At 44.1% G+C, this 24,258-nt stretch overlaps 1 pseudogene across 1 annotated transcript in view; it reads right to left on the reverse strand.

Annotated features, from left to right (window-relative positions):
• LOC310877153 (CUGBP Elav-like family member 4) overlaps positions 1–24,258 on the reverse strand; it is a 94,407-nt pseudogene that overhangs the window by 45,210 nt on the left and 24,939 nt on the right. The window contains exons 4-9 of the transcript in view: positions 15,239–15,412; positions 11,068–11,214; positions 9,715–9,909; positions 7,713–7,775; positions 6,728–6,808; positions 4,476–4,939 (exon numbers count right to left, since the gene is read on the reverse strand). The product of the transcript in view is annotated as a CUGBP Elav-like family member 4 (transcript). The remainder of the gene's footprint in view (positions 1–4,475; positions 4,940–6,727; positions 6,809–7,712; positions 7,776–9,714; positions 9,910–11,067; positions 11,215–15,238; positions 15,413–24,258) is intronic.

A 24,258-nucleotide genomic window follows, 5' to 3' on the forward strand; every position in this document is an offset into this window, starting at 1 on the left:
GAAGTGAAAACATCATGAAACTGACTTACATGGCCGGTGAAGACTGATATGAGTGACCGGATAAGACTGTGGTTAGAGTTAGGGTTACAGCTAGGGTTAGAATTAGCTGTTACGGTTAGTAATAGTCGGACAACGCCCTGTCGGACAATAGCTGACAGCAAAGTCCATACTGCATGGCTGCATTGAATGGTGTTGATAACGGCTGATGACGAACATTAAATACGGAGATAACATCCGAAACCGTGAGAAGGGGATTGATATTTACTGCAAGATATACTCAGCTCATACCTGAAAATGTTTCACTGTACCCCCGTGCTGTTTCTTTTTTTTACTAATAAAGCCTTCAATCAATCAATCGATCAATCAAAAAATAAAATGTTCACATGAAACATATACGTCGGCTCCCGAATATTCATAAATAAACTTCTCACATACACTGTAGTTTCTGATAACGCGGGCATTCAGTATGTGCCTGTGTGCCAAGTCTGCTGCCTCAATCCACAGCCGCCTGGCGCACCATTTACGCGGGTTAGAGGAATTATAGTGCATTTACTTTTCCGAGGCACAGTCATAGGCGGCGGGTGCGTAAGGCTAGGGAAGGCTTAGCCTTCCCAAAAATTATGCTGGGTATTTTTTTTAATATATATAATATATGTGCGCAGCATTATAGAAGGCTATTGTGTGTGCGTGTGTGTGTGTTGTCGCTGCCCCCTGGTGATCGCTGATCGGATAGGCTATACACGATACAGCAACTGGCCTAATCATTATGATTGACTACTATTGGTATGTCTGTAAACCTCGTCCTTCCAGTCGCTTTGTAGCAAAGAGTAGCGCGCGCTGGTTTGTTTTGGGAAACAGCAAGAGTGAGTGGCTGTCAGAACTCAGCACCACCAGTCAATGTCCGCACGGTTCACAGTTCACACCACTGCAGCAACACTGACACTTTCAGCGGAGTGACTGCTGTCTCTGTGCCGTCTTTCAAGAGCCATGAGCCGCGACTCTCGGAGGGGCAGCAACACCGCCGGGTAATCTACTCTGACTGACTGACTCGAGACTTGAGAAAAATACGTCCAAAAGTCGTTGTCTGTGTATAGGCTAATTCATTGGTAAAAGTATGCTAAATAACTCATTTTTAGACCATCTGGGAAATAAATAAATCCGCGGAGTCCCCCCCCCCCCCAACGCAATTCTATAGCCTACCCAAAGGTAAAACGCACCCGCCGCCTATGGGCACAGTGTAGGTATATCAGTACAGTACAATCACATAAACCACCTCAGAAGGTTGCGTGAGACACTTAGTAAAACTGTCTACAAATCCACATGGGCAACTATGATTCGTTGCGGTCGGGAGGAAACCTTTGTATGTCCAAACCCGTTCCTATATAATTATTATAATTATGTAGTTTTAAGTTTTTTAATTAAAATAGTGAAAATAGACAATCTACAAGCTCATATTGTGTGGCATATTGCGCGCGTGGTGAGCTTGTACTATTGTCACTACTTTTGTGCAACACTCTTGTATGCTGCCTAGGACATTAACTTTCGAAAAAGCATTTAAGTTGTTTAAATACAGTATGGAGATAAGGTTTCTGTAGCAACTGTAAAGTAAATATCACACCCGTGTGAACTGAGTGGTGCAATTCCCCCCCCCACACACACCCCCCCTCTCTCTCTCTCTCTCTCTCTCTCTCTCTCATTAGCAGGCACAGCAATACCCCTCTCTCTGTTTCTGGTGCCCCCTACTGGTATAAATAAGTCACATACTCGTGCTCACTTACACAGGTACACAGGTACCTACACAGGTACACAGGTACACGGACATTGCTGCTTGTAGGAGTGGTTGCACCACTCAAAAATGTGATATGTACACTACCTGGTAATTACTAGGTAATTACCTTGTTATTACCTGGTTATTACTGTACTGTAAAATAAAGGGTTACCGTATACTGTAATTTAAATGTAAATTGCCCACGTAATATTATCTGATCTAAACAGTGAGTGTAAGGCTATCATCATGGCTGTGGAGTGATGTGGATTGTGGAACTTCCTTTTGCTCTGAAGAACAACACGAGAGTTCAAATAGAGTATCAAAGTCCTGACGTCACTCCGTTATATCCTGAGTCACAGAAGCATTTCTACTGAAAATACTGTGGGATCATCTTTGAATGGCCTCATAATAATACTGTAAAAACGGTGTTAAAATAAATACACACATCAGTCCGGCGATTCTGTCACTGTATGTGACTCTGTGTTGAACTTGTTTATTATTATTATGTTGATTTGCATTTGATAATGACTGTGTTTGGAGAAAATGCATTTATTTTCGTACTCATAGGATAAATGAGTACTACTCATATACGTGAGTAAAATCCCCAGGCTTATTTGTTTATTTTTGGAACACGGTTAGACTAATACTGTACTGTATATGTCACGTTGATATTGAGACCCTATGGTATTTTAAACAGAAAACATATCTCTTTGACCCAGGGGGATAGCGGCATCTATCGGCAGTGATGTTTCTCTATGGCTTACTGCAGTGATTCTCAACCTGTGTCCCGCGGCACTTTAGTGTGCCGTCTGGAATGCCAAAGTGTGCCGGCAAAGAAATGGAATGAATGTAACACCTCCCTGGATGAATGAATGAATGAATGAATTAATGAATTAATGTAACAACTCCCTGGATGAATGAATGAATGAATGGATGAATGAATGAATGTAACACCTCCCCGGACAACAATAGCTGATTGTAATCTAATGTAATCTAATGTAATCTAATGAATGTAACACCTCCCCGGACAACAATAGCTGCGCTTGCATTCCATTGACAACTCGTCCATCACGGACACACGGACAATCGCCTGTCCATTTAGTGAAGCTATCCCTCGGCCGTAGAAATGCTAATTTATGGCTTTGTATGGGGCCATCACATCACCCCTACTCGCCTTGCAGGACAGGCACTGTATTAAAAAGCACCGCTTTATGCCTCTGTGCGCTCCGGTCCAGAGCAGCCTGCTGCTTCTTCTCCTGTAGATGTAGACTACAGCTGAGCTGACCTATAAACCCACACAGTGTCATGAGGTGGACTTGTAAATCGTCTGGGGGCGGAGCTACAGCGCTTGCACTCCACTGCGTGTTCGAAGGCACACAGGCGACAGAAACATGCCACGCAGAGAAGAGCCAGATCCTTCATGTTAGAAAAACGTTCGCTGTTGTCACAATTATTTAAGTTTGCCAAACGTAACTTTCAAGTGAAGTTTATGGAAAGGAGTCCTGCCTGACTGTGCTGAATCAACGGTTCACCGCGTGTGATTCAACGTGGCCAGATTGCTACACAGGCACACAGTAAAAACACACACACACACGCACGCACGCACGCACACACGCACACACACGTTCTGAACTTTCTGTGTGTGCAGTGTATGCACTCCAACTTTATTATTGATAATGCGCGACGTAATGAAAGCATTGGTATTATAGGTCAGACAGGCATACCGGTATAAACCAACCTAGATTCCTAGTATTTCTTTATTACATCTTGTGTAGACCTACATGTGAGTAAATATAATATATATTATATATAAATATATATATATTATTATATTTGCACGCGCGCGCACACACATATCTAGGTGTGCCTGGACTATTTTGGTCCTGGCCGAAAAAAGGTTGGGAAACACTGGCTTACTGTATCAATATAACGTGGTGTATAATATTGAATGTGAATAGAACAAGTATATGCATGATATATGGAATGGATTTGTATAGAGCTGAATTATAGATTTATATGTGATACCGGCAGGCATTGGAGACATGCTGTACATATCAGTAGTTTATAGTCCTCATTGTCACGTGTGTATTTATTCTAATTACTGTTCTGTATGGTCATGACATTTGTGAAATGAACTCAGACATTGACACAAAAACTTGTTAGAAAAGAAAAGAAAAAAATAACTATGATTGCAGCAAGTGCTGCAATACCAGGGATGCATTGCAGCCGTGCTGTTGGTGTTGCATGTGCTGGTGTGTGTGTGTGTTGTTGGTGTTGCATGTGCTGGTGTGTGTGCACGTGTTCATCGTCTGAGTTGCACTGCATCATGCTATACTTTACGTGAGTGGTTCCCAAACTTTTTAGCTCATGACCCATGAGACAAATTACTAATTAGATGTTTGCCCGGGACCCAAACTAGTGAAAATAGTTTTCATCATGACTATCACCATCATGACTATCACTATCATAAATGGTAAATGGTAAATGGTGCATTTATAAAGCGCCTTTATCCAAGGCGCTTTACATAGATTGTGCATTACATTCACCCGTTCATACACCGATTGCGGCGGAAGCCATGCAAGGTACCAACCAGCACATCGGGAGCAATTTGGGGTTCAGAGTCTTGCCCAAGGACACTTCGACATGTAGACAGGAGGAGCCGGGATTCGAACCGCCGACCCATGGATCATTGGACGACCTGCTCTACCTCCTGAGCCACAGTCGCCATAGTCATGACTATCACCATCATGACTATCACCATCATGACTATCACCATCATGACTATCACTATCATGACTATCACCATCATGACTATCACCATCATGACTATCACTATCATGACTATCACTATCATGACTATCACCATCATGACTATCACCATCATGACTATCACTATCATGACTATCACCATCATGACTATCACCATCATGACTATCACCATCATGACTATCACCATCATGACTATCACCATCATGACTATCACCATCATGACTATCACTATCATGACTATCACCATCATGACTATCACCATCATGACTATCACTATCATGACTATCACCATCATGACTATCACCATCATGACTATCACTATCATGACTATCACCATCATGACTATCACTATCATGACTATCACCATCATGACTATCACCATCATGACTATCACCATCATGACTATCAACACGATGCAACTCATCAACATACTGTACGACATACTGTACAACATACTGTACGCATGCAGTCCATTTCCTTTCATTATTAAGCCTAATCTATAGTGAGTCGTACAACGTTTTTTCCCCCTTGAAAATAACACTGTGGTGACCCACGCTTAATAATAAAATAACTTAATAATAAAATAACTTAATAATAAAATAACTTAATAATAAAATAACTCTGTGGTGACCCACGCTTAATAATAAAATAACTTAATAATAAAATAACTTAATAATAAAATAACTCTGTGGTGACCCACGCTTAATAATAAAATAACTTAATAATAAAATAACTTAATAATAAAATAACTTAATAATAAAATAACGTAATAATAAAATAACTCTGTGGTGACCCACGCTTAATAATAAAATAACTTAATAATAAAATAACTCTGTGGTGACCCACGCTTAATAATAAAATAACTTAATAATAAAATAACTTAATAATAAAATAACTTAATAATAAAATAACTTAATAATAAAATAACTTAATAATAAAATAACTTAATAATAAAATAACTTAATAATAAAATAACTTAATAATAAAATAACTTAATAATAAAATAACTTAATAATAAAATAACTTAATAATAAAATAACTTAATAATAGAATAACTCTGTGGTGACCCACGCTTAATAATAAAATAACTTAATAATAAAATAACTCTGTGGTGACCCACGCTTAATAATAAAATAACTTAATAATAAAATAACTTAATAATAAAATAACTTAATAATAAAATAACTTAATAATAAAATAACTTAATAATAAAATAACTTAATAATAAAATAACTTAATAATAAAATAACTTAATAATAAAATAACTTAATAATAAAATAACTTAATAATAAAATAACTTAATAATAAAATAACTTAATAATAAAATAACTTAATAATAAAATAACTTAATAATAAAATAACTTAATAATAAAATAACTTAATAATAAAATAACTTAATAATAAAATAACTCTGTGGTGACCCACGCTTAATAATAAAATAACTTAATAATAAAATAACTCTGTGGTGACCCACGCTTGCACTTTCAGTATGAAGGAACACCAACACAACCTAACCTAACCTAACCCGACACATACGCACACACGCACGCACACGCGCACGCACACGCACACTCACACACACACACGCACACACACACACACACACACACACACACACACACACACACACACACACACACACACACACACACAGCCGACACCACTTCATCTCCAGGTTGCCTCTCTGAATATTCATACCACAGAAGGCTGTCTGTCTCTTCACACAGTCACACACCGTGAGAATGAATAATAGTGAGTGACAAATCGTGTCAAGAGGAGTGATTTAGCATTGCGGTATATATCCTATGCTTTATTACGTCTTAGTGCTTTGGCATAAGAACACTAAAAAACCCAGGAATCGTAATAAATGATTATGCATGCAGCTAATTAATCTAATGAATATTTATAACCACTTAAACACATTGTAATGGACTGATTAAGCAGTCGAATGCCGCAAGTTTGAATTAGTGCAGTTTTTGAATAATGACAGAGTAACTTTCCATCTTGTCGCTAATGTTCATCTCTTTAAATGGGCTTTTTCCGCACTCAATACCCCCCCCCAGCCAGCTTCCCTTCTCTCCCTGGCTAATTCAAAGCAGCGGAGCTACATTAGAATGGAACATGGCAATTATCACCTTTTATCTTGGGTGGGCGCGCTTCACTTTCTCTCTCGCTTTACTCTTTTCTTACCTTCGCGCTGTTGCTGGGGAATGATGGTGGGTTGCTGTGGGAACGCTTGGCTGATTGGAGCATATGCGGCTGGGTAGGCTGCTGTTATAAAGGGAGAGACAGAGAGAGAGAGAGAGAGAGAGGGAGAGGGGGGGGGGGGGACAGAGAGAGAGAGAGAGAGACAGGGGGGGGAGACAGAGATAGACACAGAGAGAGAGTGACAGAGAGTGACAGAGAGAGAGAGAGAGAGAGAGAGGGGGGGAGACAGAGATAGACAGAGAGAGAGAGAGTGACAGAGAGAGGCAAGAGAATGGAAGAAGAGTGGATTTTTTTTTTTTTTGCACGTCTCCATTTTCATATTTGACACAACAAAACTCAAATCATTATTCCATTGTTCCCATCCCTCCAGACATGGCATAAATAAATTGCATTATGGCTCAGAGCCCACGCTCGCTTGCCTGGTGGATCACCACAAAGAGCATGACACAGAAACAGGAAAAAAGAGCCATACGTAGCGTTGTTTAACTACAGCCGACTCAAAGATACAGAGAGTAAGAGAGAGAGAGAGAGAGAGAGAGAGAGAGAGAGAGAGAGAGAGAAGGAGAGCTTTTTAGTACGGCCACGCCGCTTATCGTTGGCGTGACACACTCGTATACCGCACAAAGTACGAAGTAGGCAGAAGTCAAGGAGAAAGTATAAAGTCTATCATGTGTGGCCGTGGCTCTCTTTAAACTTTTTCTCGTCTCGTAGACGATGTATTTAACTATTTTATGCCAGGGAGGGACCCCAATACAAAGATTTGGGTTGTATTTATTTCCCACATTTTTAAAGCAGTTGAACTGATTTTGATGCTTTTTGAGGCCTCCTTTGGGGGCCCCACTTTGAGATAACACCTGATGCATGTGGTGGTGCTGGATGTCGGCCTCCTCACCTTCTTGTGTGTGCTTGTGTGCGTCAGTGCGTGTGTGAAACCAAAGAGGGGGGTGACTGAGGAACGACAGATCACCTGCGTAGTGTTGCACGCCCGCATACGCCTGCTGGAGAGGGTCATTCACTGTCGGGCTCTGTGCTGCAGAGAGAGAGAGAGAGAGAGAGAGAGAGAGAGAGAGAGATGGGGTGGGGAGGATAATAAGAGAGAAAAGGGGAGAAATGGAGAGAGCAAAGGACACATGAGAAAGGGCAGAGAACGAATGAGAACGGAGATGTGATTCGACGGAGTGTGCAGGAAAGAGAGAGAAAAGGGAGAGACCGCAAGGAAAAAAGAGAGGGGGGGGAAAAAGGCAAAGAGAGAGAATGGAGAGAAAGGACAAAGATCAAGAGGTACAGAGAGAAAGAGAGGCGGGACCGAGGAAGAAATGAGAAATGTGTGCGAGTGCAAAAAGGAAGTGAAAGCGCCCGAGAGCGAGCGGTGACAGCACGAGAGGCCTGCCTACAATGAATGGCGTGGGGGAGGGAGAGAGAGATTTGGGTTGTCATATCGTACAGTTTTTCAAAATGCCTGTTCGTCCCAGATGTTTGCATCAAATATTAACCACATGCCAAACAAACCACTTTGTAGTTGATTACCATTGCAGCCGCCTTGCATAATGCGTGTGTGTGTGTGTGTGTGTGTGTGTGTGTGTGTGTGAACAATAGACACTTTCCTAGAAGTAGAAATCACAAGAGTAATGGTCTCTCTCACTTCACATGGCACTTTGTTTCTGGCACACGCACGCACGCACGCACGCACGCACGCACGCACGCACGCACGCACGCACGCACGCACACGCACGCACGCAAGCACACGCGCGCACACACACACACACACACACACACACACACACACACACACACACACACACACACACACACGAGAGAGAGAGAGAAAGAGAGAGAGTGGGAATGTTACACTTTTACTGTCGCTTTGTGTTTATTATGACTGGAAAAAATTCCAGTCCCACATATATTGTACATATACAGTAGACTCCATGTATCAAAGTAATTGCTTCAGTCATCAAATCCATTTCTGTAAGCTGACTTGTAGCCTTTTTAAGGGAAGAGTAAAAGTTTCCCCAAATGCAGCAGAATCCAGGGTGTGGAGGTTTAAAAGGTTTTCTGGGGACAGTGGGGAGGACCTCCAGACCTCTGGCTGATTTAGAGGTTAGGTTCAGAAGGGGACAGTGGGGAGGACCTCCAGACCTCTGGCTGATTTAGAGGTTAGGTTCAGAAGTCTGGGTTGGACTTAGTTGTGAGATGGTGTCATGTACCAAAAATAGCCTGATGTGTGTGTGCTTGACTGTGCGTGCGTGCGTGCGTGCGTGCGTGCGTGCGTGCGTGCGTGTGTGCGTGCGTACGTGCGGGCGGGAGAGAGAGAATCAGTCCCAGACAACATTAAGGAGTCGAAGAGAACTCATCAAATTAACAGTAATGGACTGATGGATGGACTGATGGATTCATCAAGAAAAACAGAAGGACCGTCTGCTCTGAAAAATCTGCCAAAGACATTTTTTTTTTTCTTTTGATTGACCCTCCGAAACTTAAATGCCACAATTCAACCGAGAGATGAAGAGTGTGTGAGATAAAAAAAAGGAGAGTGCACTCTACTTGTGAACAGTGAGACGCTGCTGTCCTGTAATCACCCAGAGTGATTGTGGCCGCAACAGACTTTACATATTACATCTGACACGTTTTGAAATAAAAAGCTTTGAGAACCAAACTGTGCTACAATAAATGGAACAGAGCCTTTCGTTCATATTATTGGTAAGTACAGTAACTTCTTTCCAACATGACTGTTGTGCTATGAGTTCCAATATTTAAATTTAGCTTATTTTTTATTGATTTGGCGACAACGTAAGGTTGTTTATTTTTCCTTCGTAAAGGCAACACCATTGCCAGCAATAAAGCAGTATTACCTTTGTAACGTGGCAAATGCTTCCAGGCATCATTTTTTATTAAAAGTATCCTACTGTACCTTTGCATCAGGAAATTACCGGTATAACAAACAAATAATGTAACGGCTATCCGCTTACCTGTTGCAGCCGTTAATTGTGGAAGCGAGGCTTGCTTAATAGTCTCACCTGGGTAAGGATGAATCCCGTTGGTGTAGATGGGTTCAGAGGTGGGACCGTTGCTCTGAGGAGGCAGGGCACTGAAGCCGTTGACCCCGAGGGGGGCGGCTATGCTGGGCACCGTTGTGCCACCGATGCCCGGGGGCGTGCTGGTGCCTGCAAAGGAGAAGGGAAAAAAAAAGATGACAGTTTCATTATAGGGACAACTGTCAGGTGACCTAATTGGACAGCCATTTAATTGGAGTGGCGGGGGTGTGTGGGTGGTTGGGTTGGGAGGAGGGGGGGGGTTGTCTGCTCTACCACCACACGCGGCAGTGAACTTTTCTTTTAATGTGGGTAATATTTTCTGGACCGCCTGTCACCTTGCCGCTGCCCTTTTGTAACCAATGGCTTATTATTATTTTTCTAATCCCGGTGAAGGGCATTTAAGTCATGTAGGATTACGTTTGATAGGCATTACCTGGGCTTGCGTAGGCTTTGTGGATTACAAATGCCGTGTGTACGCCGGGCAAAGCCACTTTACTTAATATGTTGCCGGTGTGCCCCTGCCTTCAGGCGACCTGCCTACTTAGTGTCGAGCCGGTAAAGCTTCCCGGTGACATGAGGGGGGCCGGGGGAAGACAGGTCAGGCTCGGGTCCGGGATTATCTCAAGCAAATCTTTGCTCTCATAAGCCAAGGACTCTTGCATTCCAAAGACATCAGATTGGCTCAGCTCCCGGAAAAAAGACACACAGCAGCGTGTCCCCCGAGCGAGCGCGGGAGAATGAAAGAGAAATGAGAGAGAGAGAGACAGACAGAGCAAGAGAGAGAGAAAATGAGAAAGTGTGTGTGTGGGGGGGGGGGGGGGGGGGGGACACAACGACTATACCGTGGCTGCCAATGAGTGTCAAGGGACGTTGTCCATCATCTCCCATCATGCTCTGCCCCGCTACAAGCCCCCCCCCCCCCCCCCCCCTCCCTTTCAGTGCACCGGCACAATGTCAGCTGTAGCTCAGAAACACTACGGAGCCGTCACTCGCTCTTCAAAGAGGTAACAAGGGCGACCGCCTTGAATGAATATATTATCAACGCTTATAACGTATAATTCTTGCTAATGAAATGTTCCAGGGTGAGATGGAATGTCGTGACCATCTCCTGTGTGTGTGTGTGTGTGTGTGTGTGTGTGTGTGTGTGTGTGTGTGCGTGCGTGCGTGCGTGCGTGCGTGCGTGCGTGCGTGCGTGCGTGTAGTCTATGTGGAAAGTGTGTGGGTCTGTCTGTGCAAATGTGTGTGTGTGTGTGTGTGTGTGTGTGTGTGTGTGTGTGTGTTCCATACCTGAGGACGGTGTCATGGGGGTAGCCACCAGACCGTTGACATTGAAAGCTGCCATTTGCTGCATTTGTGCGGCGGCGATGGCTGCCATGGGGTTAGGTAGGATCCCTGTGTGGCAGCCATGAGGGCTGCTTGCTGTTGCATCATCTGCTGTAGGATTACAGAGCAGTGGGGGGAGAGAGAGAGAGAGAGAGAGAGAGAGAGGGGGGGGGGGGGTCGTGAGGTGAAAGGAAGTATAAGGATAAATATATGGATAGAAGGAGCAATGGGGACAGGGGGGGTGAAGGGAGAGGGAGAGAGAGAGAGAGAGAGAGAGAGGGAGAGAGAGAGAGAGAGAGAGAGAGAGAGAGACAGACAGACAGTGAAATAGCCGTAGGAGCAGAGCGTGTGTACTTCCACATCTCTGTTTGCTTGGCCCCGGCCTTGTTCTTGAATAGAATGGCCCTGTGCTGCCCTGCAGCTCTACAGCTTCCCAGAACAGTAAGTGTGCTCTGGCCTCGGCACTCATTACCACCAACAGATAAAGGCTATATAATGACATGAGTCTAGAGAGACGGCCACTTTACACACAGCTTATTTATGCGTATCTGTGTGCGTGTACTATATATATGCACACGTCTTACACATTCAGTATGTATGCACGCACCTGACAGCGGGAGAGGAGACAGAGAGAGAGAGAGAGAGAGAGGGGGGGAAGCGACTTGGCGATACTGACAGAACGAGGGGAGTGAGACAGAGAGAGAGAGAGAGAGAGAGAGAGAGAGAGAGAGAGACAGAGAGACAGAGAGAGATTGTGCGTGAGTGGGCGCTTCTCACCTGTCAGGGTGAGCTGTTAGTTGCTGTGTGAGTGCAAACTCTCACAGACTCATAACTGGAGTTGTGACTTTCACACCCGCTGTACGGGTGGTGGGGGGGGGGGGGGGGGTATACGGTAAGCTATACGGAGATGGGGTGAGAGAGGTGGCAGCAGCGACTCGCAGCTTCTCTGCAGCATTAAAAGAAAAGGCGGGCGGAAGCAGCTGAGACGTCGGAGAAGCGGCGGCTGTGCGACTGGGAGACAGTGCAGTCGACTGGGAGACAGTACAGTCGACTGGGAGACAGTACAGTCGACTGGGAGACAGTGCAGTCGACTGGGAGACTGTACAGTCGACTGGGAGACAGTGCAGTCGACTGGGAGACAGTACAGTCGACTGGGAGACAGTGCAGTCGACTGGGAGACAGTGCAGTCGACTGGGAGACAGTGCAGTCGACTAGGGGGACTGTACAGTCGACTGGGAGACAGTACAGTCGACTAGGGAGACAGTGCAGTCGACTGGGAGACAGTACAGTCGACTGGGAGACAGTGCAGTCGACTAGGGAGACTGTACAGTCGACTGGGAGACAGTACAGTCGACTGGGAGACAGTGCAGTCGACTGGGAGACAGTGCAGTCGACTGGGAGACTGTGCAGTCGACTAGGGGGACTGTACAGTCGACTGGGAGACAGTACAGTCGACTAGGGAGACAGTGCAGTCGACTGGGAGACAGTACAGTCGACTGGGAGACAGTGCAGTCGACTAGGGAGACTGTACAGTCGACTGGGAGACAGTACAGTCGACTGGGAGACAGTGCAGTCGACTGGGAGACAGTGCAGTCGACTGGGAGACAGTGCAGTCGACTAGGGAGACTGTACAGTCGACTGGGAGACAGTACAGTCGACTGGGAGACAGTGCAGTCGACTGGGAGACAGTGCAGTCGACTGGGAGACAGTACAGTCGACTGGGAGACAGTGCAGTCGACTGGGAGACAGTACAGTCGACTGGGAGACAGTACAGTCGACTGGGAGACAGTGCAGTCGACTGGGAGACAGTGCAGTCGACTGGGAGACAGTGCAGTCGACTGGGAGACAGTGCAGTCGACTGGGAGACAGTACAGTCGACTGGGAGACAGTGCAGTCGACTGGGAGACAGTGCAGTCGACTGGGAGACAGTGCAGTCGACTGGGAGACAGTGCAGTCGACTGGGAGACTGTACAGTCGACTGGGAGACAGTACAGTCGGCTGGGAGACAGTGCAGTCGACTGGGAGAGAGTACAGTCGACTGGGAGACAGTACAGTCGACTGGGAGACAGTACAGTCGACTGGGAGACAGTACAGTCGACTGGGAGAGAGTACAGTCGACTGGGAGACAGTACAGTCGACTGGGAGACAGTGCAGTCGACTGGGAGACAGTACAGTCGACTGGGAGACAGTACAGTCGACTGGGAGAGAGTACAGTCGACTGGGAGACAGTACAGTCGACTGGGAGACAGTGCAGTCGACTGGGAGACAGTGCAGTCGACTGGGAGACAGTGCAGTCGGCGAAGAACATCCGCGTGAGGAGCACGGCAGAGCGAGGCTTTCTTTCCTCCGCTTGGCGTTGGAACCAGACTGAGGTGCCGTTGAGCACCACGAGGATCCTTACCTTCCAACCTATTGACCTCATGCACACCTCAGGCAGCCATGTTGCCAGCAAGGTGGAAACTATAGGTGCAAATTTACCCATTGACAGCCCATTCATCCAAACAGAAAAGTCAACGTCAAACTCACCAACATTGCAGCTGTGCGAAAAGCATGAATTATATCCTATTTCTATCTGCAAAGTGTTTCTTTCATAAAAATCCACCGTAGACATGTTATGAGCTACTTCCTGTCAAGAAATTCCTTGCAGGTGATCATTTTTCAGTGTCAGAGTGCTCGTTATCAGTAAAGGAACCTCCTGCTGCTCTTGAGGGATATTCATCGAGCACTTCCAAACTCCAACAAATCACCAGCATTGGAATCTCTTGACAGGAAGTAGCATGTCTACAGTGGATTTTTATGAAACAAACACTTTGCAGATAAGAAAGAGGATAATTCAAGCTTTTCATACTGCTGCAATGTTGGTGAGTTTGACGTTGTTTTCCGTTTGGATGTAGGGGCAACATGGCTGCGGTGTGCATGAGGTCAATAGCTGGATGTAGGGGCCACATGGCTGCGGTGTGCATGAGGTCAATAGCTGCTCAACATGGCTGCGGTGTGCATGAGGTCAATAGCTGCTCAACATGGCTGCGGTGTGCATGAGGTCAATAGCTGCTCAAGTGGCCCAAAGTGGTGGTACGGTACGTGGCTTTCTACTGGGCGGCCACGTCCCCAAGTGTGAATGCAGTCCCACCACGGTGTGAATGTGAAAAAGGGGGGCGATGCCGAAAAAAGAGCATGTGTGCTCAGCAAAGCTGCCCTAGATAAATAAAGGTTAACCAAAAAGAGATAAAGGCAAGACACCATGCAGTGCAGCATCTTTGGTGAGCCCACTCCACACCTGGTCACCTGGTCACCTGCACCATGATGGCATGCAATACACCAGCGAGGATGGACTTCCTGGGGGTGTGGTCGCTGGGCTGGATGGGTAGCTGGAACTATATATATATAGGGCTGGCCCCTCATAGTCAAATAATCAATGAAACGATCCGTGCGATCTTAAACTAACAAGACATTTTGATTAGTCTTTTTTTATTTCCCCCCCCCCCCCATGATGAATGAATTATTATATTTAGCATTTTGAATAGTTATGAGCACACTTAAATTTTTCCTCCGTGCAGGCCAACAGCCACTGGGCATTCTAACGTCAACATTACATCTCTGAATGATTGTATCAATCAGACAATTATACAGATTTGCCGATTAAACATTGTGAAGATATGCACCCTGCAGCACTACAAACAGTAAAGATTGTCACTCTTAATTTAACTAAATGTAACTAAATGTACTAAATGTACTACTTGGTTGTGTATCGTGTGCCGCACCAGAAACCGCAGATCTCTGTGCTGTGAGCTTGTAGATTGGTCGTTTTCAATGCGCTACACCAGCGTGAAACCATGCTAGAACACGTATAGTGCCTCATAACCCTTATTATAAGTTGTCATGTATAATTATAAACATTTATAATGAGTGTGTTTAAGCCTTACAAGTGCATAATTTTTCATAATGTATTATAAATGTGATTACAATGCATTATAGACCTGACCTTAGGTGTTACCGCAATGTCTCCCCCTCTCTGTTTCTCTGACATAACAACACATCCTGACGTCTTCAAAAAGGAAAAGAAAAGACATGCAGAAGCATATCAATCACAACAAGCAATATATATATAGTGTATTGTTTTTTCCGTAAAGCTCACCGTCTCCTCGTTCGTCGAGCTGAGGCTTACAGCGTGCGAGTAGGCGCCGTAGGCCCCAAACTGGATGGTCATGGGGCTGAAGATGCCGAGCTGGCCCGCCATCTGGTGCATGCGGCGCAGGGTTCTCTCCTTGTCCGTGTCGGCGAACTTCACCACCAGGCTGGACGAGGCGCCCTGCGGCACAGATGACGTCACCGCATGAAACACCTTAGTTAATGAACTCTACGGGGACTGTGTGTGTGCGTGTGTGTGTGTGTGTGTGTGTGTGTGTGTGTGTGTGTGTGTGTGTGTGTGTGTGTGTGTGTGTGTGTGTGTGTGTGTGTGTGTGTGTGTGTGTGTGTGCTTACTAAGTCTACATGCACAATAACACATGCCCAGAGACACGCACGCATGCATGCATGCACACACACACAGACAAATTCTATGTAGGCTACTTGTGAGGACATCCTCTTTTTCAGGCTCGACATTGGTGTTTATAGATCAAATGCCTAATCCTGTCTCTAACCCCAACCTGAATCTTTTCAACACTAAAGTCTAACTCCTAATTAGAAAAAGAAAACACGTTTCTCTTGTGTGGTACCATGATCGTCCTCACATTGTATTTCTAAAATCGTACTATATACACTTTGTGGAGACATTTGGCCCTCACAAATATAGTAACACATTTTAACTATTTATTCATGTCCACATCAAGGAGAGCATACAAGGACACATACAGTACAATTATTAACCCATTCTGACCTGAGATCAGATTCATACGAGGTTTCCACTGGACACACACTGGTCTGATTAACCCATTCTGACCTGAGATCAGATTCTAAAAATGTCAGTCGTTCTTCGATTAAAAAAAAATAGCAGACCTACAAGCTCGTAGCGCGCCACTCGGTGGCGCGATATGAGCTTGTAGATCTGCTATTTTTAAATAGCTAAAGCATAACATGATGCTAACGCCAACATGGGTTCCCGTTCAGAATGGGTTAAAGGTACAGTTGAGGTTACATTCACAAAATCATGGCATTATGTCTTCATATTCGTATACTCTATCTATGGGTATAAGTAACACGGTTACCAATTATGGCAGAGACAGCACAGTACTTGGACAATGTTTTTGCCTCCTTTTTGGGCATATTTCCAAGTTGTTGAAACCCTTCCAACAGACCTGGCTACCAGATAAACAAATAGTCTGCACCTATAGCAGCGATGAAACATGGAATGGAATTACACAGGCATATTTGTACATTCTCACAGACGTGAGATGCGTGATATGTTAATGTGTCCTTTGCAATGAGTTCCACTATTCTGTCATGATGGACTATTATGTACATCCCTTTGTACCCATAATAGAGTTCTCAAACTCTGGCCGAACCCGACCAGGCCCGACCCGACATTTTAGGGCCGGACCGGGCATAAAATGTATGCTAATCAGTAGGGCCGGGCCGGGCCTGGGGCTCCATGAAAAAAAAAAATGAATTTGTTTAGAATAATAAAAATAATAGTTCTGTTCTGTCTGTTTGTGTATTTATCTATTATGAAGATGGTGCTGACTGGCGTTTCACTTTTTCTCTGTGTAGAGTTCTCAAATTCTGCACAAACCCGACCAGGCCTGACCCAACACAACGTTTTAGGGCCGGATCGGGCCTAAAATCTATGCTAATTAGTCGGGCCGGGCCTAGGGCCTGATCAGTTAGGGCCGGGCCTTCATTTTCGGGCCCGATGAGAACTCTAGCCCATAACAGCCATTCAAGATGTGTGACTGTGTATAAGATGTGTGACTGTGTATAGTGCCTCCTTGTATACAAGCTTGATTGTGGTGATAGTAGTCCACAGAAGTTGTAAATGGGTGTTGTTGATAATGTTATAATGCCATACACACAAAAATAACAAACATTTATATTTCATTGTTTTTCATTCATTCCAAATCCCCATGCCATAACTTATCATATAACCATTTGACCTGCTGTCCCCGGTCAAGTAGTGTAGTCTTCAACGCACGCACGCACGCACGCACGCGCACGCACACGCACACGCACACGCACACGCACACGCACACGCACACACACACACACACACACACACACACACACACACACACACACACACACACACACACACACACACACACACACGTTTTTTATATATATACTGTATATATATATATTTTTAAATTAATCTTTAAATTCCATAGGTCTAATGCTGGAAATGACAGTGATATTTGACGGAACAAATGGTCCAACTCTTTGCTATTGTGCTTGCCTATTGTAATACCCTGTTTTTGTGTTGTATTGTTTTGTGTTTGTTTTGTGTACAGTTAGGACTATCAATGGGGTATTCCTAAATAAATAATTTCACACACACACAAATAATCTGCTGCAGTAAATTGACAGCACATGACATTGAACACAATTTCTGTAATGCCCATTTCGATTTTTCTCTGAAAAGTAATATGGATTTGTCCTAACTTTTAACAGGCGAGTCAGTCTCTCTGCACCTTTCAAGAGTACCATGGCCACATCGCTATGGTCAAAATAAACAACGAATTTGTGGTTTCACAGTAAATACCTTCTTGGTTTGTCCTAACGTTTCATATTAAGTTATAGACCAGTGGTTCCAAGAGAGAGAGAGAGAGAACCCTCAGGGTTCCAAATGGACCTTTACAGGTAACTCTGTGTAGCCTATATATAAATTGAACCAAATGTACCTGTCCCTCCATTAAGGTTCCAATTGTCCTACTCTTAAAAGTCACGGGGGTCCTTGAAATTAAAGGCAATTTAAGTTTGAGAACCACTGCGTTAGAGCATAGTTTGCAGCTTTCTCTCAGCACGTCTTGGCAACTCGCACCAGCTAATTCAGCCGATGAGCCAGTGTCTGCTTTGGTAGCCTTAAGCCCAATGTATACTGTATGCTCTGCCATAGGATGTTGTCGTGCCAGAAATAGCAGATCTAAAAGCACGTGAGCTTATACATTGCCCTTTGTCGATGCGCAGAACTATTGCACTATTATCATCATCATCATACTATAATTCTAACAATGTCTGAGTGTGTGTCTGTGTGTGTGTGTGTGTGTGTGTGTGTGTGTGTGTGTGTGTGTGTGTGTGTGTGTGTGTCAGAAACAGTGCCGTAGCTCCTTACTGCCTGCACCAATCACTCCCACTTTTCACACAGGCATTGACCATATGAATATGGAGGGCGTAACGAAGCCCTTTTTTCGATTTCACACATTAATGATTATTAATGAATTTATTAGTCAATTACAAACGCACCCGGGTGCAGTACCCCCCACGGCCACAAGGGGGGGGGCAAATATCTCACAACGGGTAAGGGCTAGTAAGTATAAGTCAAGCTTCCGCTAATAACTATACTTTGTAACATAAAGAACACACTAGACTAGAGGAAACAACTTAGATATAGTTAACTTAGAGATATGGTTTCAGTTTGAGAGCAGTTTTGTTTACATTGCAGCATCACCCCCATGGGGTAGCCTACAGTATGCAAGGAAAATACACACTAAGGAAATTATATAGGAAAAAAAAGCTAAAGATAGGCCTATACACTAAGCAAATAATACACAAATTATGCCAAAAGAATATGAGTAGACCAAAAAAAAGATAATCACAGAAACAAAGAATAAAGAAATCATAAACTAGGGGGAGCTGTTACAGTGCAGGGAGCTTTAAGCCTACAGTACGTTTTAAAATGTCCTTGCGTCCTCTTACATGAAACACATCCCGTTTCCCTTTAGGTTTTAGGAACAGGGTTGTGGAGCTAGTGTTCCTGTCAGTGTGTACAACCGTCGGTAGAATTACAACATAAATACAAAAAACCCACTAAAACGACTAGGTTACTTGATTCTGGTTTCTGTTTAGTTTGGTAGATACGATACAGTATATGAGACTATAATCTATCTAAACTGATCTAATGTGTTTAGATTATACCGCGAGCAGTCAGCAATATTTATTTTTTTAAACCCTCATTGGGAAAGATCCTTTGTGATCTTTTTCTGAGATCATGTTGACTTGCAAAAATGAGAGCGGCAGATAAAGATCCTAATGACTTACTTTTACTTAGAATCCCTGGGCGAACATTGATTTTGGCAAATCTTTTTTTTTTTTTTATGCCCCAGACTCCTGGAATGTCCTTCAACACATTTTAAAGCTAGTTTCAATGCCATAGTTTTGTTTGCACAGTTCAAATCCATGATCACACTTGTCTAACTCTTTGTAATTGTTTTTTAATCTACTTATAGTATTTTAATATTTTAATATGTAGGCTAGCTGAGCTCTCATATAAGTTATAGTTGCAGCTTGTTTGCTGCTGTTGTTTTTATAATGTTTGCTCTGCAACACATGCTCTAAATGAGGATAACCTCAAGTGTCTTTTGAGCATAAATAAAGGTTTGAATGAATTAACACAATTTTTACATACGACGTATGAGGCCGTCATAAGGATTAGAAACGATCGTAGCCTTGAACGTGTCTGTATGTCATAGCGCATCCTCAATGATACGGGGCGAGATAAGAATATCCAGAATTATTCCTATTTTCTTTTTGGCATTTCGCTTTTCGCTTGCCGTACGCTAACGCTCTGTGCAATTATTAGCTTGTCATTGACTCGCATGTTAGCGCGGCGGAAAGAATGACTCGTATCTCCTAATCCAGGGCGCTCTCCGTGGTGATGAATGGATCGATATGCTGGCGCTTCATTTCTGCTCCTCATCCGTCTCTCCCGCAAAATATGAACGCTTTTTGGATCATATATCGTATAAATTAAAATGATCGGGATGTAAGGTCAACTCTGTCAAGTCAACTTTTTTAGGAAAGTGTTTCCGGTTCATGGCTTTCAGAGTAAAAGCGATCAGACAACTCCGGCACCCCAGAGCTCCTATTTTGATGCACTTCCGGCACTAAAAGTGTTGAAAAATACATGAAAAAGATATATTTGGTAATGTTATTACGGTAATGTAGAGCTCTTCACAGGTCCAAACTAAATTGTCCTGAACCCCAAATGGAACTTTGAAATTTGATACGATTCCGACCCGTTTCTTTCAAATGACGTCACGAGCAAGAGTGGACCCATGGCAATTTGATCTGATTCTGAGCCATTCCGACTTAATTTCTTTAATTACAGTATGGACTCTATTAGTTTAATTTCTTTAATTACAGTATGGACTCTATTAGTTCCGAGATCCGATTATTTACGAGATTTTGGGCGGGAACCCATTTTGGTGTTAGCATTACGTTATGCTTTAGCTATTTAAAAATAGCAGACCTACAAGCTCGTAGCGTGCGAGCGACTGACATAGAAGACATTTTTAGAATCTGATCTCAGGTCAGAATGGAAAACTGTCAGGATGTAGAAGACATTTTTAGAATCTGATCTCAGGTCAGAATGGGTTAAAGACCTGAGGAGGAATCCACGATTGTATGCCGGTGTCTTACATTCAAATCAGCCTGGCAGGCAGTGGCAGCTGGCTTGCCTTGCAGTATGGTAGGCTATACACATGCATTGCATAGCTCAACAATTTTTTGTTGCGCTGATCCTAAACCAGCCTTAAACATTGCACACAGCACTTCATTGCGTTTCTCTTTCACCAGTGCAGCACGTGGCGCCTGCACACATGGTCACACCGTTGTACGGGTCTTCTCGGATCCACTCGGGTATTACAAATAACGATAGACAGACCTGAGTTCCACATGATAGACGATTGATTCTGACCCGGCTCACAGATCTGACCCGTACAGGTCTTGGGTCCAGGTCGGGTATTTTCGGAAATCGGGGGGGGGGGGGGGGGGGGGGGGGGCCCGTTGTGACGAAGCACATTTTAATGTTTCTCTACTTTGTTTTCATTATACATGTTGTTATTTATGAAAAGAAATATAACGTGTGATGCATAGTATTATCTCCTATTCGCAAGAGTGGTAATGGGCCTCGAACAGTGTGAGTGACAGGTGACAGAGATTGATGTCACCACCCATACGAGATTACATAGGGAGGAAGTGACACACGGGGAACAGGGGGAAAACAGTGAATGGGAGAAGAGGAGCGCCAGGTAGCAGTCAGATTGAGGTGTTAAGTTTGATCGCGCTATCTGCAGCCGTTAACAAAAGAACTGTCGGGACCGTCGGGGAATTAGGCTACTGCTTGATTGCTGCCGCCGTCGGGCGATCGGCGTTTGGACTGTCTGGAATCCGGTCGGCGGTTTTCTGCCATTGGAGTTGAACAACCTGCTACCCACCGGTGAGATCGAGCCAAAGGCTTTCTTTTGGATTATAAACGTTAAGGGGTACCCCATTTGTTTTTTGTTTAGTTTTTAGTTTTTGTTAGCAGAGGAGCTCTTTTCTTCGGACAAGGAACTGCTAAAGACTGTCGCGGGCGTGCCGCATTCAATTAAGAAGAGGACGAACGCGGACTTTATTATTTATTTATTTAATACTTAGCGCGGTTGCGCGCACTTGACTTTGGGCGGGTTGTGGATAGTTTTGTGGGTTATACACGTTGTAGCAGGACGCGACAGAGAGCGTCGGGGCTTGTTTGGGGCGAGAGGGGTTTTGAAAGAATTGTTTGTTGATTTCAGTTTGTCTGCCTGTTTATTCTTTTTATGTTGTAGGGAGAGCGACAGGGACAGGCGCACTTTTGCAAGTGTTTGGTTTGATGATACACCGTTTTGTTTGACAGTATACATGCAGCTTCTCTATATAAATAATTTGAACTATATCCCTACGAATCTGTTGTTTAATTTTCCTTAGTTAATAATTTGCCTTAAGATACAAGGGGGCGATTGTTACACCGTGAAGAGCTCTACTGTCATGTGTTGTAACTCTACATCTGACCCCACTGACACCAGATGAATGGGTTAACTCCTGCTTCTCAGCTGTGCCATATTAAGAAGCTCTGTTGTTTCAGGGGTCTTACTGGTGTTTCTGAACTGTTAGTATGTAAGTGTCCCTTAATTAGCCAGACGATTGGAGATCTGTACCAACTGATACTGAAATATAAACTCAACGTAGGGGCTAGAATAGCAGCTGTCAAACCTATGCGGCTACTGTTTTATTAACAAATTATATACTGTAACCGTCCCAATATTGGACAATAACTGCATTGGTTTTGCAATGCAGTTATATGTATTGGTAGGCAGATATTTATGATGACCTGGCCAGGTGAGACTAGGCAATAATATCTGGTAGGCTATAGCTAATCTGACACAGGTACACTGTCAGGCTGTACATTGTTATATTCTTTATAGATTTGTACCATGAATAACACTAGGAACTTGCTGCTTGGCGTTGGTGTTTTGAATGCGACACGAAAAGCTATTTAATGTACCTACACATCACAGACATAAGCAATATGTCACTGAAAGGAACTTGTTAAAAGATACTGCATGTTTATTCCCTTTCGGTTCCAAAAATTTAATCAATCACTGTCAAAACAAGGTTACATAAAAAAAACAATAACCTTTTTGACATCTGTGCTGTCAGACCATTATCACTCCTTGTATTCACTATTGTTAAACTTGCCGTAGTTTGAAGTTAAAGGGACGCGGTAGCCTATAACATCAGGTTGCAATAGCACTCTGATCACGTAGTTTATTTATTGTTTTGAGGGGCGCTAGCCCATCCTATGTCTAGCTTTGAGGGTGGGTTTAAACACAAACATTGTCCTAACACAAACATTGGATGCCATTGATAATGAATGTCCAGTTTTAAGTGTTTGTGTAAACACATACCCCTCACTTCACATGGGTGTGATTTATTTTTTAATAACTATTGTTTTCTCTGCCTAGCAGAAGTCAGTGGTCACTTAGCCTCGATACCCAGGCTTTCATTTCGTCTGCGCGAAAGATGAAAGCCTGGAAAAAGCCGTGGGCTGAACCAGTCTAAAAGTGGGAGTCAACCCTTCCGGGTGGGCGTCGCTCTAAATGATGTGACGTAGAGCTGCACTAGGGGGGAGAGGAGGGGCCGGGAGTGACGGACAGATCGATGAGATCCAATCAGGGTGCGCGCATTTCTGAGGAGCGACCCGCCCCTCTAGACCAGAAATGTCTCTGCTTAGGTCAGGCTAGTGGTCACTCAAAGCAAGGTGCAGTGTGACTCAGCCTGTGGGCCGGGAGGATATTGCAAGTGGGCCTCTAACTAATCTTTAAAACAAACCACCTATCTCCCAAAATGTTCATTTTTCAGGAAATGAAAAAACATTCAGCTCAAGTAGAGTTTTTTGTCGAAGCGCGTTTTAAAACTTTTCATTGGCACAGATGTAAAGTGTGAAAGAAAAATCAGACCCGTCTGAAGTAAGTGGTCCTGTCCTGTCCTGTCCTGTCCTGTCCTGTCCTGTCCTGTCCTGTCCTGTCCTGTCCTGTCCTAGCTCTGCTCGCTGGCCTGTGTGTGTGTGTGTGTGTGTGTGTGTGTGTGTGTGTGTGTGTGTGTGTGTGTGTGTGTGTGTGTGTGTGTGTGTGTGTCTTAATATGGCTTTTTGTCTTTCCACTGAATACTACTAAACATACACAACACTCCTGCAACAACATCAACCACAGCAATCCCTAATTTCAACCAAAACCTATATATGCAACCAGCTGGCGGAACCAAATATGTTCTTTTAACGACCAAAGTCATGTAGCTGTCAGGGCCTAAATGGACGGGAATAGTGCATGATATTTGCTTCTGTGAACTCTCCGGCTCCCATACTGTATACACTGTGAGTGAAGTGTGATCCTAACCAGATCCCACAGGAGGCCCGGTCCCCGGCTGGTGAAGCTTCACTGAATACAGCGGCGGGTAATTAGGTCTGACAAAAGCCTTGGGCGTGTGGAGGGCGAAGTATTGACTAATGGCGCTGCCTTATGGCAGATATAGTTCTGTATTGATGTCTGCGCTCCTGACTTTGCATCCAATTAAATCATTTGAGAGACAGAGACCAGAGTTTGGTTCCTCCTGTGATGTCCAGCCAAGGCGGAGCAAAGAGACAGAGAGAGAGAGTGTGTGTGTGTGTGTGTGTGTGTGTGTGTGTGTGTGTGTGTGTGTGTGTGT

Source organism: Protomyctophum parallelum (assembly GCF_964188405.1).
Source record: "Protomyctophum parallelum genome assembly, chromosome: 2".
Taxonomy (NCBI): domain Eukaryota; kingdom Metazoa; phylum Chordata; class Actinopteri; order Myctophiformes; family Myctophidae; genus Protomyctophum; species Protomyctophum parallelum.